Genomic DNA, 16,955 nt, shown 5'->3' with positions numbered 1-16,955 from the left:
AGTATGATTTTAAGTAGATGGTCACTGAAGTCCTTTCTGACTGTGATTCTAAGAAGATGTGAGTCATGGAAATTATTTATGTAGAGTTGTGAAGCACCATTTTGATTTGTATACTTGAATTATACAATCCTTATGTTAACATCACCTAGCAAAAGTTTTCAGTCCTCTCATAGTGAATTCAAATGAATTGTATTCAAATTATGTATTTTATCTCATCCTAAAATTACAAGTACAAACTTAATATATTAGAAGTACATTCACCTTTAAAAAGAATTTGGAGCATATATTATGAGTCTGAAGCAAACTGGCTAGATGAAAGGCAACATTTTTCATGTTTGAGCTTTTCCCTGGGTCTCCTGAATTGCCTTGTTTTGGCTCTTGATGCACATGAGTTTCTAGTATGTGAGGTGGAAATCTTGCGGAGAATTTAAATGACATGGATAGAATGACGTAGGATGAAAAGTGTACCTTTGGATGGAATGCTGGCATTGATGAATTTATAGAATCAATGAAGTATTTAATTGTGTTACATTATGAAATTTGTGAGAAGGGATTCGTAGTCAATGGATTCGTGGATACTTTGCTCATTATTTAAAAAAGATAAAATATTCCTAGGCATAGTGGATAAAGACACCTTTCAAGCAATTTTGAAATTGCTTCATTGTAACTTCTGTTGAAATGTTGCACATCTTTTGTTCAAGCCCAATACAAATGCAAACTGATACTTTTAATCCAAATGGGCCTGTCCTCTTCCAACAACCCTGAGATCCAAATCATTTCAAAGTTTCGAGGCCTCATATCAAGTTATATAGACTTCAGTCTGCAGTGATCAAATGTTGGGTCAATCCCTCTTCCTCTAAACTCCCTTGAAATTCCTGGTGTCTATGTGGAAGAAAAATGGGGAGGAAAGAATGAGGACATGGTTCTGCCTCATTTGGAGCACCGGATCATATTATCTGTAATCATCCTACTATATATATGCATATATAAATATATGTTAAATAACCTCATCCATATCAGTAAATGTGCTATCAATGAAATAACCCTATCACTAAACATATATTTGTGTGCATATATATGTATGTATGTACATTTACTGATGCACACATCCATATATCTACTCTGTAGTAGGTATACATCTGCTAGTCTATATATCTCTCATTTGGCTACCATGTTCTGTGTATTGTTCAAAATTTTAAAGCATCCAAAGTTTAAAAAACAATTTTAGGTTGCCAAGAATATCTGCTAAGCATGGTTATGATCTAAAAAAATTGCTATTGTCATTTTTATTTTCCACTTCTATTCCCAGAAGTAAATTCAAGCCAAATGCCAAAGCAGTTAATAATGTGAACAGCTTCTATGGAAGTTCCCTATAATTACTATCGTTTTGTAAAAGAGAGTAAATAACTTGCAACGCATCATTAGGTGTTCTATATAATTACAAAGACTGAAGCTCAGAACAGGTGTTTTATTATAGCAGGCTTATATATTCTTCATTCTGACAAAGTTATTTCAAGGTAATTTTTTTTAAGTTGAAGTTTAACACAACTTGCAAATGCCTATTTACATATAAATCTTGCATAAATACATTTAAATAAACATATGACATTTGGGGGGAAAATAGAAACTAATCAAATATTTTCTAGATCAGTTCTGAATTTTGGTCTCAACTCGTAACAAAATGTGGTACAATGTAGATTTTCTTTAAATTAGCAAACTAAAATGAGCAGATATCTTCCCTGTCTATATCACTATGTTGAGTAGTATGTTAGGTACTAAGAATGTTGTGCTAAAAGTATAGTGTGTAGTAGCGTCCAGGTGCTTATAATTCGAGAAGAAACTGACATAAATCAAGTAATTTAAAATAGTACAAGACTGTACATATATGAATATAGTATGTAAGATTCAAATGAGCTTTTGGAGCGAGGTTGTTTAACTATCCTCTGGAAATTAACTGTCATCTTTGAGAGTCAAGAAACTGAATGGACTAAGTATATTTCTTTCCTTTGAGTCTGAGTTAACCGTCAATGAAAAAGAGTTTAAAGAGATATTTCCTTAAAGAACAGGGTTTATCTCATCCTATGGAAAAGTATATGGTAAAGAAGATATCCTAAAGAGATGAGTAAGTGACTTTGATTGCCATCTTGAAAGAATTGAACTGTTAGATTAAGGAATCAGCCGTAGTATTTAAGGGCTCTAGGTAATATAGAGCTATAATCTTCTTCACAGCTGAAACATTGTTGAAGTACACAAATTGTTATGCTAGTGCTTGTTACACTATTAAATATTAAGAACTAATATTCCTAATGACATTAGTAAACATTAGTTTACCTATGTAAACATTGGTTTGCTTAAGCCTATGAGACCAGGTAGCATGAGTCAGAGAGATGAAGGAAAGCATATGGGAAAAGAATTTTTTTTCTAATTAATTTATAAACTGTGAATAAGACTCAGATCTAATTAAGTAAAGAGAGAATATTCATTTTTTTCTAATTTATGAGGAAATAACAGAACATATCCCTTGATTTTATTACAACCTGGATAGGGAATTAATACTAAGATGGAGTAGTACAAGCTACTTATGATGGAAAAATCATCACCAGCACTGCTGTACAGAATGTGTCATTCAAAGGCAAACAAAATAAATCTGGGCTACAGTATTACAGGAAAGCTTTGTGGAGGAGTTGGGGCTTGAGTTGGGTCTTTAAAGGAGGATAGGGGTTCACCGGGTGGAAGAAGAGAGAAAGCAAGAGAGAGAGAGACAGAGAGACAGAGACAGAGACAGAGACAGGGAGATAGGGACAGAGAGAGAGACAGAGACAGAAAGAGAGACAGAGACAGAGAGAGACAGAGAGAGAGAGAGAGAGAGAGAGAGAGAGAGAGAGAGAGAGAGAGAGAGAGAGAGAGAGTGTGTTTTAGGCGAAAAGAACAGCATGAACAAAGAAGGAGATACAGAATTGGTATGTTTGGGAAACAACAAGGAAATTAGTCACTGGGAGTTAGCTTGTGTGTTATGGAAGAGTATGAAATAAAGTTAGACTAGTTGAGGAGCAAGGCTGATAAGGATTTTGTAATAGAAGAAAAGGAGTTGCTTCTTGATTTTTGTAGGAAAAGGGGAGCCATGAAAAGTTTGGTGCTACCTTGTGAAAATTACCTCATTTTTTATTTCCATATTAAAATCAAGTGTCTATAACTCTTTCTTCTTGTTTTTTGGTTTTACTTAATCACTTTTAGCTCATGATCTTTGAAAATACCTACTATCATTCTTCCCCACAAAGAAAAAAGAAGCAGGTTTAACATCATCTTTAAAAAATTAAAATGAAAGAAGCTATTTAGCATTTCAGAACAAAATAGATATCAAGCCAATTCATTAAAGTGATTTAAATTTCAATCTTATTTTGAAGCAACCAGTATATTATGCATCCTTGGAATATTCCCAGGTTGCCAAACATGAAGGCATCTTGCTTCTCCATGATCCCCTACCAAGTAGATAGGAGTAGCCTTCTTTGATTGGAAACAAAGCTGTAACAGGCTAGGTCTTTTAAAACTTCCAGATTGAGACAACTTCATTATTTGTTTTGCCACTGCATCCAGGCAGTAAAGACCACCCATAGTTCACCCACAGAATGAACGCCATTAATGGAATTAGGAAAGGGGAATACCTTCTCTCTCCTCTCTCCTTTGAGACCTTGTGGCTTGAAATTAAGAACTGGAAATTGAAAGATCTTCAATGGCTAAACAAGCTGTGGTATATGATTCTGGTAGAATATTTTTGTGCTATAAGAAATGACAAGCAGGATGATTTCAGAAAAACCTGGAAAGCCTCGTATGAACTGATACAAGGTTAAATGAGCAGAACCAGAACACCGTGCACAGTGACATTAACATTGTATGATGTGAATGACTTAGCTAGTCTTAGCAGTACAATGAAACAACACAATTCCAAAGGACTCATAATGAAAAGTTATCTGCTTCCAGAGAACAAACTGATGTTGTCTAAATCAAAGCATTCTATTTTTCACTTTCATTTATATATCATAACTTGATCAGCTATTTCCCGATTGATGGGCATCCCCTCAGGTTCTCATTCCTTGCCCTCACATAAAGAGTTGTTATAAATATTTTTGTACATATGGGTCCTTTCTCTTTCCTCTTTTTGGCATATAGACCTAGAAGGGATATTTTTGGGTCAAAGTGTATGCATAATATAATAGTTTTTTTTTTCCAAATTCCAATTTCCAAAATTGCTCTCCACTAACAATTCTTCAGTGTACCTATTTTCCCATATCCCTTCCAACAATTGTCATTTTCCTATTCTGTTATCTTAAGTCAATTCTGTGGCTATGATGTGGTACCACAAAGCTTTTACAATGTGCATTCCTTTAATTATTAATGATTTAGAACAATTTTATATGATTATCAATAGCTTTTATTTCTCCTTCTGAAAACTGTTCATATCCCTTGACCACTTATCAATAGTGAAAGGGTTCTTATTTTTATAAATTTGTCTCAGTTCCTTATAATATTTGAGAAATGAGGACTTATTAGAGAAACTTGACACAAAGATGTTTTTCCTGTTTCCTGCTTTTATTATATTTTTATTTTTCTTTGGGCAAAACCTTTTTTAATTTTACATAAACTTAACCATTTTACCTCTTATGAACCTCTCTATCTTTTATTTAATCATGAGCTCTTAGCCTATCCATAGATCTGACTGGTAATTTCTTCTATGTTCCACTAATTTACTTATGATATCACCCATTATGCCTAAATCCTGTATTATTTGAGTTTATCTTGGCATATTTTGTGAGATGTTTATCTGTGCCAAGTTTCTGTCAGTCTATTTTCCAGTATTCTCTGAAGTTTTAGTCAAATGGTAGACTATTTAGACTATACCCTTTATGAAGCTTTTTGTTATTCTCCAAATAACTTTAAGATGATTCTGAACCTATAAACAACAATATAGAAAACTTTGTAGTTAAAATTCATAGGTAATGAATGAAAAGGAGATTTTAATTAGTACTAGTTGCCCACAACTGGTACAACAATATGGATACTTCATTCTGCATGTCTACTGCTATAAGGAAGGAGAGAGATTATCCCCACCTAGATTGCTCTCTAGTTTTCTGATGCTTTATGTGCTTTATGACCCGATCGATTTTATATATGGAAAAAAAGAAACTCATGACTTCCTGAAACTCAATAATTATAACCTATGTTGATATAGCAACTTTAGATCTACAAAGTCATTTCCTTATAACAATCCTATGAGACAGGAAGTGCATTTAGGAATCTCATCTGAGGATGAGGAGGAAACTGAGGCTCAAAGAATAAAGTGACTTGCTAACTTCACATAACAACCCAGGACTTCTGGCTCTAAGCACTGGGCTTTTTCCAGTACTCTATTCTGTCTTTTCATATTTAATAGAAGAAATTATGACTTAAAAGATAGCTAATACTAATATTCAGAAAAATTATTTTCTCCTTAAAATAATTTGGTCAGGGACTTATTTTTGTGCTAGGTACTTAAGTATTACCTGTATATATCATAGAATATCAGCAGCTAGGAATGATTTTCAGATGTACAGGAGGAACTTTGTTGATGGAAACAGAATTCATTGATTAATAAGAAAGAGTCATCCAAGGAGATAGTTTCTCTTTCATTCCATCTGTCTTAAGAATCACAGATATTTTTGCAGTTTGATCAGACTTCTAAAAAAAGATCTGCTTACATTCAGTATGAATCAGGGAACTTTAGTGCTAGACTGATTTCAATGACACGAGTACAGTTTACTTGGATAGTTACATAATCAAGAATCATGAAGATGGCTCAGAGCTATGTGAAAAAAAATAATCTTACTAGATGGTACAGATTCTGTCCTTGCTGAGTTGCCAGAGGACTGTTCATCTATAGGCTGAAAAATAATTTGTTAATGCATTTGTCCTGTCAGTAACTTTATAGGCAAAACAATATTCCCCAAGCAACTGCCCTACAAAATGAAAAGAATGCTTTTTGTAACCAGAGAGGTACTGCAACTCAGTTTTATTTGATAGCACTTGGGGGAAAAAGTTTATTAGAGACCATTAAAAAATTGACCCTTACATTTCATGACATATATCCATAAACATGTAATGCTTACTTTCAATTTTTTATTGGTGGGCTTTCTTGTCATAACAGAATTAGAGGCTGGAACGCTGAGGTGAAGAGGACTTTTATAATTTGCTTCAGAGGGAAAAAGGACTAATAATGAAGTAAAAACTGAGTTTACATGTAAAATTACTTATCCATCCCTCCTTTGAGCCTCTTTCACTTTCTTCCTTTCACAGTAACTCTTATGTGAGAAGGATTGCTGTGTGCTGCTGAGTGGGAGAGGGGCAGGCTGGGGTATCTCCCACGTTGGTACCATTTGCCATCGAATGTATGGAACCAGTAGTTTTTAATCTCTTTTCTGTTTGATATTAGACAAATAAATATTTTGGGAGGGGTGGCAAGGCAACTGGTAAGGATAGGAGATCCTTCAGAGTAGCTGCTACCAATATATGGAGCCAAGCTGAACTTGGTGAGGAGCCACTAAAGCAGTCAAGAAACCTGGCCAAGAAAAAGTCATTTTGGGGTGTAGGGATGAGGTCAGTCAGTGCCCCTGGCTCTGGCCTGATTTGTAGGCATGGGGTTAGCAGCCTCACCTTCCCCTCACACTGGGGCAGAGCTGCCACCGCCACCTTTTCCAGCTCTTCTGGCAGTGTTAAGGAAGGATGGAGAGGAGTAGGTTGTGGGCACCATCCTTGTCCTTGTCCTTGTCATTCTACTTCTTGGGTCATTGGGTGGCCAGGACACCAAACCACAGAAAATCCCAGGAAGAAAACAGCCAAGTTTTTGGACAAATTTGCCAGCATAAGAATTCCAGGAAATAAAAGAGATTAACCTCCATTAACCTAAAGCACACATTTTCTTCAAGCACTAATTGGCTTTCAACATCCTCAGAAGTGATGGAAAATAATCCTAGACCACTGTCTGAGAAAGAACTGGCAATTTTTGAAAAAAAAAGATGAGAGATTTGAATTCAAATGAAGATAAAAAGGCACCATGGCCTTGTGGAAAAGAACTTCAGAATCAAAAAAGAAATGGTCATGCAATCCATGAATACTGCTTCTAAGGTGGGATATCTCAAGAGCATCTGGCAAACATTGCCTCAGGAATTCATCTATCAACTGAAAATGGTAACTGACTTGTCACATGCTGAGATTTCTTCTGGGTGGCTTTGACCAGTAACCCTATCAGCTGGGTGGAAAACTTTGCACATGAAGGTCTTGGGTTATTGCTGGATATTTTGGAAAAAATGATTAATATCAAAATCCAGGAAAAAATTATAAGGAAGAATCAGCACAAAGTTGTACAAGTTTGAAGGTGTTGATGCATGATTGATGCAGGAAGCATGGTTTGGAAAGAATTATGGGAGAAATGTCTGTCATTGAGGCTAAGGTGACAAGCAAGCCAACATGATGGTAGAAGTTGTTAAATTACTTTCTGCAATATGTATTGATGAAGATGAAAATGTCCTTGAAGAAGTTTTAAAAGCCTTAACTATAGCTGGAGAAGAAAAAAATTGAAAGGTTTTCCTTAGTTGTAGAAGGTCTTCAGGAAAATTCTATTCAACTGCAAGTAGCTTGTATGAAACTCATCATTGTCCCTGTTAACATCTCCCGATGACTTAGACTTCAGACTTCACATCAGAAATGAGTTTATGTGGCTGTGGATTGAAACAAATACTGCTTACCTCAAAAGTAACAGTCTAGATATCAAGCTAAAGTGTTTGATGAGAATAAAGAAGATTTTATTGAATTCTCTCATCATTTAGAGAATCTTAGAACTGAACCTGATGAAGTGAATGATGTTTACAATACATAATGAAAAACAGTGAAGGAAACAAGAGCACAAGATAATTTCTTTCTATATTTCAACAACTTTTGCTCATCAGAAATGATTATTTTATATGACTACAATGTTTCAAATTAATTTAAGAATGCATATGTCAGAGAGTATTATATACAGATGGAATAATTCTAATTTTACATACAAAAATTAGATGTATATCTAAGACAATTTGTAGATGCTTGTGTTGAGCAAGCCAAAGTAGAAGTTGAAGAAAAAGTATCAGAATTTCCCAGGAAATCTGAAAAAAGAATTTACAGTTCACCAAGAAGCTCAGCCCCAATTACAGAAAAAAAGAAGAGATCACTGAACTCCAAGCAGAATTACAGACTTTCAAATCCCAGTTTAATGCTTTACCACCTGGTTCAAAAACTTTTTTACCACAGTCAATTGATCACCAATTACCTCCACCACCATCCCTGCTACTGGGTGGTGTGTCTCCACAATGACCACCACCACCATCTCCACCCCCACTTCCAGGAAAGCCAATAGCATTTGGTTTTACTCTTTCTCCACTATTTTCTCCAGGATTTCTTGAAGTACGCCTATCTTTTCCTCCATTAACACTGCCATTTGGATTGAAACCAAAAAAAGAATTCAAACCTGAAATCACTATGATAGGACTGAACTGGTTAAAGATCAGACATCATGAATTGACTGGAAACTATTTCTGGTTAAAAGCAAATAAAAAAAGTGCGAGAACACATATTCACTCTGTAAACTTGAAAATATGTTTTGCTGTTGGAGAAAAGAGAAAAAGGAAGAGAAGGGTTTTACAGAGAACAATAAAGAAACAAATTAAAGAAGTGAAAGTTCTGGATTCCAAAATTGCCTAGAACCTTTCAATCTTTCTGGGTTCTTTTCTTGTGCCACATTAAGAAATAAAAATAATGATGTTGGAAGTAGATTAAACACAATTGGGAGAGTGCATGATTCAGCATTTAGTAAAGCACCTGCCAGATCAGGAGCAGCTGAATTCACTAAATTCAAGAATGAATATAATAACCTATGTGAGCCAGAACAATTTGCAGTTGTAATGAGCACAGTGAAAAGACTATGGCCATGTCTAAGTGCCATTCTCTTTAAATTTCAGTTTGAAGAGCAGGTGAACAGCCTCACACCTGACATCATGGCTGTCAGCGCAGCCTGTGACAAGATAACAAAAGCTTCAGCAAGTTTTTGGAACTTATATTGCTTATGGGAATGTAGGTTCCCAGAATGCCCAGACCTTTGGGTTCAACCTTAGCTCTCTCTGCAAACTAAAAGACACAAAGTCATCAGAACAGAAAACAACATTGCTCCATTTTCTAGCTGAAGTATGTGAGGAGAAATAACCAGATATCCTGAGTTTGTTAATGATTTAGAGCATCTAGACAAAGCTAGCAAAGTCTCTGCAGAAAACCTTGGAGAACTTAAAACAGAAGGCAACTTCTGCAGTTTAAGAAGGATTTGGATTCCTTTCCTTCTTCTGAGGACAACGATGACAAGTTTCTAAGAAAGAAGTCCAGTTTTGTGATCTCTGCAAAAGAACAATTTCAAAAAATTTCAAGAATGCATGAAAACACAGAAAAAACATACAGAGCTTAATGGGCTATTGACATGAAGAAGGTGTCTGTGGAAGAATTATTTTTTAGCTATGTTAAATAACTTCGGAACTATATTCATGCAAGTAATGAAGAACACCAAAGGAAGAGAAGCTGAGAGAAAAAAGAAATGTGCCAGAATAGTCGAGGAAATAGCAGAAAGAGAAAAATCATCATCAACAAAAAAAGAAACACTTGATAAAAATGAAAACTGAGAGTAATGATACAAAGAGTGACAGATAGTATGCTGGAAGCCTTGCAGTCAGGTGCTGCTTTCTGAAACTGAAGGAAAAAGGACACCAAGGCCTAAAGATATCTGACAGCATCTCAGTCCAATCTCACAGAGCCCTGTTCTGGAAGTATGTAACCATGAGAGCCAGGAGGAGCAACTGGTGAAAGAATTGCATTCCCACCACACATTCAATTTTAACTGAGCCAGAACACCTATTGCCAAGGAACTTAATTATAATCAAGACACTCATTCATCCACATTGAGGATCGAGGATATTGGGAAGGACACCTGTAACATATAAGGCATCAAAGAAAAGGAAATGGAGTTCCTTGGCTCTATTTCTAAAACCGAATCACTTCCTGAAGGGGAGGCAATGCTGGCAAAGACTTTAAACTTTATGAATTCAGTTGAAAAAATGATTAAGCAGCTAATGCCATACTATACTTGGCTGTAACACTTTTTAAAATGCCTTACTTTTGTACAACTGGCTTTATATAGTTATGCATTTCAAAGTATATCACAATTCTATCTAAAATTCATATCTGTAATGCTTTTGCTCTATGTCTGAGACCTTGTGCAAAGCTATAATGGGCTTATTGCCTTTTTGTAGACAATCTGTTCTACTATAGTTGGAAAGAGAGTTTGAATTATATATAAAACTCTAGTTAACAGGTGGGTGACTACTCTATTCAACAATGTTTATTTTTAAAGAAAATACATGATATGCCTGTAGGTCTAAATAATTTGGTTTGCTGTCTATATGCAGTTCAATGAGTTACAATTCCAGAACTGAACTCTTAATGTATACGTGCATATATGTATATGTATATATATGTGTGTGTGTGTGTGTTCTGTAGCTGTGATCTGCATTATATCACTGTAACATCAGAAATATGAAACAGACATGTCAAATGACTAGTAGACACATTATATTCATTGCTTAATTCAGGTTGATTGGATTCTTCACAACAGAAAGGCATACATTAAGCCCATTTCAAAGAGATAATGTATGAAGACTATATGACTTAAGCTTGTACACAATGCAAATACATCTTATACCAAAATTTTGCTGCTGAAATTTTATATCAGTTCTAGAAGCCTTTTTTTTAGCTTTCAATCATGATGGTAGTACAAAATTAACATTTTCTAGTTTCCCAACTGTGCATTTTTTTATATCATGAGCTAACAATATTGCAGGATTTATAAACTATATGACCATCAATAACTTTTATAGATAGGTTTTAATAAATAGGTTTCTTTTAAAAATATTTTTATAAAAATAGGGGCATTGCTATTCTGTTAATTTCTCTTCAAAGAATATAAACTTCTTTCACTAAAGAGGAAAAAAAAGCCAGTTTGAAATCTTGCCAAAAAGTGAGTCTGGTAGAATTTGAAATGGGATAAAAGGGCTCCTGGACTCAGTAGGAGCAAGATGCCATAAGCCTGAACACATTCTCTATACATGGGCCTCAACTGGTATGGTTACTTTAAGGCTGAGCACACTCTCTCCAGGATATGTACAAGAGGGAGTATATGCCGTGTAGTTGGGGAATGTTTTTGTTAACTTCTGTCTTTACTCTGTCTTCTTGGTAAATATCCTTTGGTAAAAGTTAATTGATATCAATTAATTAACTTATATGAGTGGGAGGGACACACTGGATGGTGGTTCATGAGTGATATAGCTAGATGCAGCCCTTTCAAACTACCCTATGATAGAAGCCTGAAGGCAAGAGCAGTTAACTCTCACCTGGAGGACAAAATCTGCTAGTGTTAAGTTGGATTTGGAAGAGTAAGCCCAGAGTTAATTCCTTTGGGTTAGCCCTGATGTTAATAGGGCACTCGAAATGTTTTAAGGCCTTTCTCAATGTTGTTGCATGTGCTTAAAAATATTACTTATGTTTAGGAATCTCTTCTTTTAAAAATTTGAGTTCCAAATTTTCCCCCTTCCTCCAATTCTTCCTCTACCCACTTATAAGGCAAGCAAAATGGTATCAATTATACATGTGAAATCAGGCAAAACTTATTTCCATATGAGCCATGTTGCAAAAAAAGCAAAAGAGAAATGGGAAAGTTATACTTAAATTCACACTCATAGTCCATTACTTTTCACTCTGAAGGCAGATAACATTTTTTTCATCATGAGTCCTTTAGAATTGTCTTGAATCACTGATTTAATCAGAGTAGACAAGTCTTTCACATTTGTGTTGCATTATACCATTGCTGTTACTGTGCACAGTGACTCCTTGGTACTTCTCAGCTTCACTTTGCATCAGTTGATATAGGTCTTGCCATGCTTTTTTCTTCTCTTTTTTTGTATTTAGTAGTATTTTATTTTTTCAGTTACATGTAAAGATAGTTTTCAACATTAATTTTTATAAGACTTTGAGTTCAAATTTTTCTTCCTTTCTCTCTTCTCTCCCCACTCCCCAAGAGAGCAAGCAATCTGACATAGATTATACATGTACATTAGTCATGTTATGAAAGAAGAATCAGTAAAAAGGAAAAAAAATCACAATAAAGAAAAAAACACAAAAGGAGAAAGAGTATGCTTCAATTTGCATTCAGACTCTACAATTCTTTCTCTATATGCAGATAGCATTTTCCATCATGGGTCTTTTGGAATTGTCTTGGATCATTGTATTTTTGAAAAGAGCAAAGTTTATCATATTTGATCATCACACAATGTTTCTGTTCTACTGCGCAAAATGCTCTCTTGGTTCTGTTTACTTCACTTTGCTTCAGATGATGTAAGTCTTTCCAGGTTTTTCTGAAATCCACCTGCTCATCATTTCCTAAGGAACACTACTATTTCTTTACATTCATATATCACAACTTGTTCAGTCTTCCCCAATTGATGGGCATCCCTTAAATTTCCCATTCTTTGCCACCACAAAAAAGAATTATCATAAATATTTTTGTACATGTGGGTACTTTTTCTATTTGTATGGTAAGCAGTATGGGAAAGAGGAGAGTGAGGGTAAAAGGAACTTTCCTTTTTCCCTTTATTGTGGAAGAATAACTTCTGCCTACAGATCACTCTGATAATTCTCTATGAGTGAGCTATTTTTTGGGATATAGACCTAGTAGTGGTAATTCCTGGATCGAAGGGTATGCAGTTTTATAACCCTTTGGGCATAGTTCCAAATTGCTCTCCAGAATGGTTGAATCAGTTCACAATTCCACCAACAATGCATCAGTGTTCCAACTCCAACATCTTTTCCAACATTTATTATTTTCCTTTTCTGTCATACTAGCAGATCTAATAGGGGTGAAGTGGGTATCTCAGAATTGTTTTGATTTGTATTTGTCCAATCATTTGTGATTTAGAGCATTTTTTTCATGACTATAGATAGCTTTGATTTCTCCTTCCAAAGAGTGTTCTATTCATATCTTTTGACCATTTATCAAGTGGGGTATAGCTCTTATTTCTATAAATTTGACTCAATTCTCTATATATGAGAAATAAGGCTCATATCAAAGGAACTAACTACAATTTTTAAATATCATTCCATTGTTTATGGTACTTTATTAAGCAAAATGTAGTTTCCTTAATTATCTCTTTTAATTAAGTCTCTTTCTGCTTTTGCTTTGTCTGAGATCATGATTGCTACTTCTGACTTTTTTTACTTCTGTTGAAGCTTATTAGATTCTTCTCCATTGCTTTATTTTACCATTATGAGTGTGCCTTTCTGTTTCAAGTGTGTCTCTTATAAAATCATATGGTTGGATTCTGGTTTCTAATCCATGTTATTTGCTTCCGCTTTATATGTAAACTCATCCCATTTATATTCAGCGGTATGATTACAAACTGTGTTTTTCCCCTCTATCACATTTTATTCTGTGTAGTCTTCTCTCCCTCTTTTTATCCTGTCCCTTCTCAAAAGTCTATTCTACTTCTAACCACTGTCTTCCTTAATCCACCCTTCCTTTATCATCTTCTTCCTTTCTCCAATTTTTCCTCTAACATTCTTATCTCTTTCTTTAAATCTTCCAGGAATTCTTGTTTGCCTTCATTTCATATAGCATTTGAAGCTTTGGTTTTAGCTGTTTTGCCTTTATTGTCTTCTGAGTTTTTGTCTTGGTCTTCCCTGCCACTTCATAATTTTTTCTGATCAGGTTCTTTTTTGTTATTGTTGTTTGGTCAATTTTCCAACATATTTCTTGAATTTGAACTTTATATTAAAGTTGCATTCTGTTCACCTAAGGTTGGGATGACATTGTCCTAAGCTAAAGCCTTTCTTTTGTGCTTCTCTTTTCAGTGCTAATTCTGTGTATTTGTAAGTTTTGGCTGCAAGGGATAGGTGTGGACACTACTTCCCTGGACTGTGCTCTGGTCTTTCTCCGCTAAGGCCTCCTATTCTACTGCAGCTGCAAGTGTTAGTGCTCCTCTTGGCCCTGGAACTGTGATTAGGGTCCCTGCTCCCTTGTGACTAACCATAAATGTTTCTCTCTGTCCTGAAAGTGCAATCCAGAACTGCATATGGCCAAGAGTTGCTAATCAGCATCAGCTGTCTGCAGTGTTAGGAATGGTCCTCCATGATCTCTTTCTGACCAGTGTTCTGACCCCCTTTCCATTTCTGTTACAGTTACACCTGCCACTGCTGTCTCCACATCTGTATGCTCCAAATGAGCCTCTGCTCAGACCTGTCCTATGGACCACTTAAGTTTTCTTAAGCTGAAAAAAATATTTGCCTTGTTCTTATATTGACTCTGGCACTCCAAAATTTGTATTGAGTTTTTATTTTAAAGTTGTTTAGAGAGGAATGTTGAAAGAGTTTAATTTGAGTTGCTATCTCTAATCCACCATTATGGCTCCATCTTCAGGTGCTTTTGAACATTTTACTTTATTGAATATTTCATTCATTTTTTGAATATTTCATTCATTCATAAAATATCTTTTAGGTTTTATAGGTAGATTCCAGAAAATAAAAAAAGTCTTTGCAATGCAATTAGAATACTAACAAAGATAATTGACCTAAAATGTGTCCTTATACAGGAGAATTGGAAGTAAGGGAAAGCTAGGGTGGAAGGATTTTTTCTTTTCCCTTTATTGTGGAAGCACAACTTCTGCCCATGAACCACTCTGGTAATTCTTCATGAGTGAGCTATCTAATGCCATGTGCTCTTTAGAAACCATCTGCTACATTTATGTAAGGAAAAAAATTCAAGCACACACACACATTCCAAACAAAAACATATCTCACAGCTAGAATATTACATGAAACCATGAAGCTAAAACAGAATAGCTCATAAAGGAGTAGACTGACTCTTTTCATCCAAATATAAGAACAGTATGGATTTTCCTCAGTGGGGAGAGCTCTCACTACTGACATTGACTTCAGAAGTCCTATTTGAAAGTACAGAGTCAAAGTGACTAGCCCATGCTCATATAACTGCTAAGTATTAGGGCTTGAGAGTTGAACCCACTTCTCTAAGACCAGCACTCTCTCCACTAACCCACACTGGCCTTAGGTATATCTGTCTACCAAAAATGCTTGATTACTGTGGCAAAACACACTTTTTCTGTGGAGTGCAGGTTTTCTCCCTCTCCATTGAGACCTAGTTATTCTCAGGGTCCTATACAGACACATAAACTCATAGTGCCATTGTGGATTAAGTGACCCTGAGAAGGTAAATGGACTTGGGGTCAGTATAGCAAGGTAGCTGTGGAACATTCTGATGAGTCTTTGCTTTACCATGAATATAACTGTAGACGTTTAGCCTCATGGTACTGCTTTGAGGTCGTATACTCCCTTTAAAGAGAAATGCTTTTGGTCTTTGTAGATAGGCAGTTCCCCAACATTCATAACCCATTTTTCACCACAGACTTGTAGCAGTTTATATCCCTATGGAGCTACACTGAGGTTTACATTCTTCCTGGAAGGAAACTCACTTAGGGTTGCTAAAAAGACAAATGCCTTTTCTAGCATACCAGCAATATCTGAATAACTCACAGCCACAATGTAGGGCAAAGACTAGGTCTCTGGTTTAGTTCCCTCTTGTTCTGACTTACATACTTTACTGTTTTAAGCTGCAGGAGTCATGTGTTATCATCTTCTTCCAAGTGGCATATATTTCCCAAAAAATTCCATTTTTCATATAAGATAGCTATATTGATGGGCTTTTGAGCAGAGGTTAACCAGAAACTCTCCTTCTAGAACAGTTCTAAGGCTGAGGCTGCCTAGAATCTCCTCTTCTCTCACTGGAATTGGATTTAAGGACTATGCTGCCTAGGACATTTCCCATCTCATTCTAGAATGCTGACTTCCATACTTTTTGAAATTTAGGTTGCTATAGAGTCCACCCCCAGACTTGAACCTGTCCAGGGAATCCCCTTTCTTGAGTGTGAAGGCTAACACTACTCAAGAAACCCTTGACCTCTCTAATCCAGGAGGCTGGAGTCTAAGCATTTTTATCTTATGGCCACATTATTCCCCTCTCTACACCTGCTATTCGTTAGCTTAAGAGGTTATGTAACTTCCTTTTCAAAACTGGAGGCAGTAATTTGGAATCTAGAACTCTTTTCTTCAACCACGAGAATAATTGTACATACAGTTCATATGGGCCTCTGCTCTAAGGCAATCATTAACAGCTCATGGGAAACTCTTTTCCAAACACCCCGATAGGAGCTTAGCTCTTCAGTACCTTGATCTATCTTTCCCAACAGGGAAGAGAGGTTTTATCTGCAATTAATGATTCACTTGTATATCACAATGGGGTGACTCCTCTCAGGGTATATCCTACACGAGTCTGAGCCGATCAGGTAACTTCTAAACACTAAGATCCAAGCTTCATGAAGTCACAAGGACCATATGAATTTCTTCCATAAGAAAATATAGTCAAGTATCCCAATCAAAACCTCACTATTCTTTCAATTCATCAGGATGTTCAGATAAAGTCCTTGACTGATCATTAATCTTGTTAATAAGGTGCCATTAGATACTCCTTCCATGAGGAAATGCTCTCAAAATCCCAAATAGACTCACTAGGATATAGCTTATTATGTTGATCAAAGAACTCTAATTTTCTAACAAAAGTGAGACTTGGAATAAGCAGATATGGAATATTATCACATAGTGTCCAACAGTCTCTCCATAATAACTAAATGTTGACAGGAAGCACAAAGAAAGAAGAAAGTAAAATCTACACAATCTTAACATGAATTTGTTGTAAAAGGAAAAGGGCATTATATAAGTAAAGTGATGACGGG

At 35.6% G+C, this 16,955-nt stretch overlaps 1 protein-coding gene and 1 pseudogene across 1 annotated transcript in view; one reads left to right on the top strand and one right to left on the bottom strand.

The window, feature by feature from the left end:
* Positions 1 to 16,955, bottom strand: part of ADCY2 (adenylate cyclase 2) — a 523,876-nt gene that overhangs the window by 192,036 nt on the left and 314,885 nt on the right. The window lies entirely within an intron of this gene.
* On the top strand, positions 7,461 to 11,001 carry LOC140501596 (protein diaphanous homolog 3 pseudogene; annotated as a pseudogene).

Source organism: Notamacropus eugenii, chromosome 4 (genome assembly GCF_028372415.1).
Source record: "Notamacropus eugenii isolate mMacEug1 chromosome 4, mMacEug1.pri_v2, whole genome shotgun sequence".
Taxonomy (NCBI): domain Eukaryota; kingdom Metazoa; phylum Chordata; class Mammalia; order Diprotodontia; family Macropodidae; genus Notamacropus; species Notamacropus eugenii.
The sequence above is the reverse complement of the archived record's forward strand: the minus strand, read 5'-3'. Positions and strand labels throughout refer to the sequence as shown.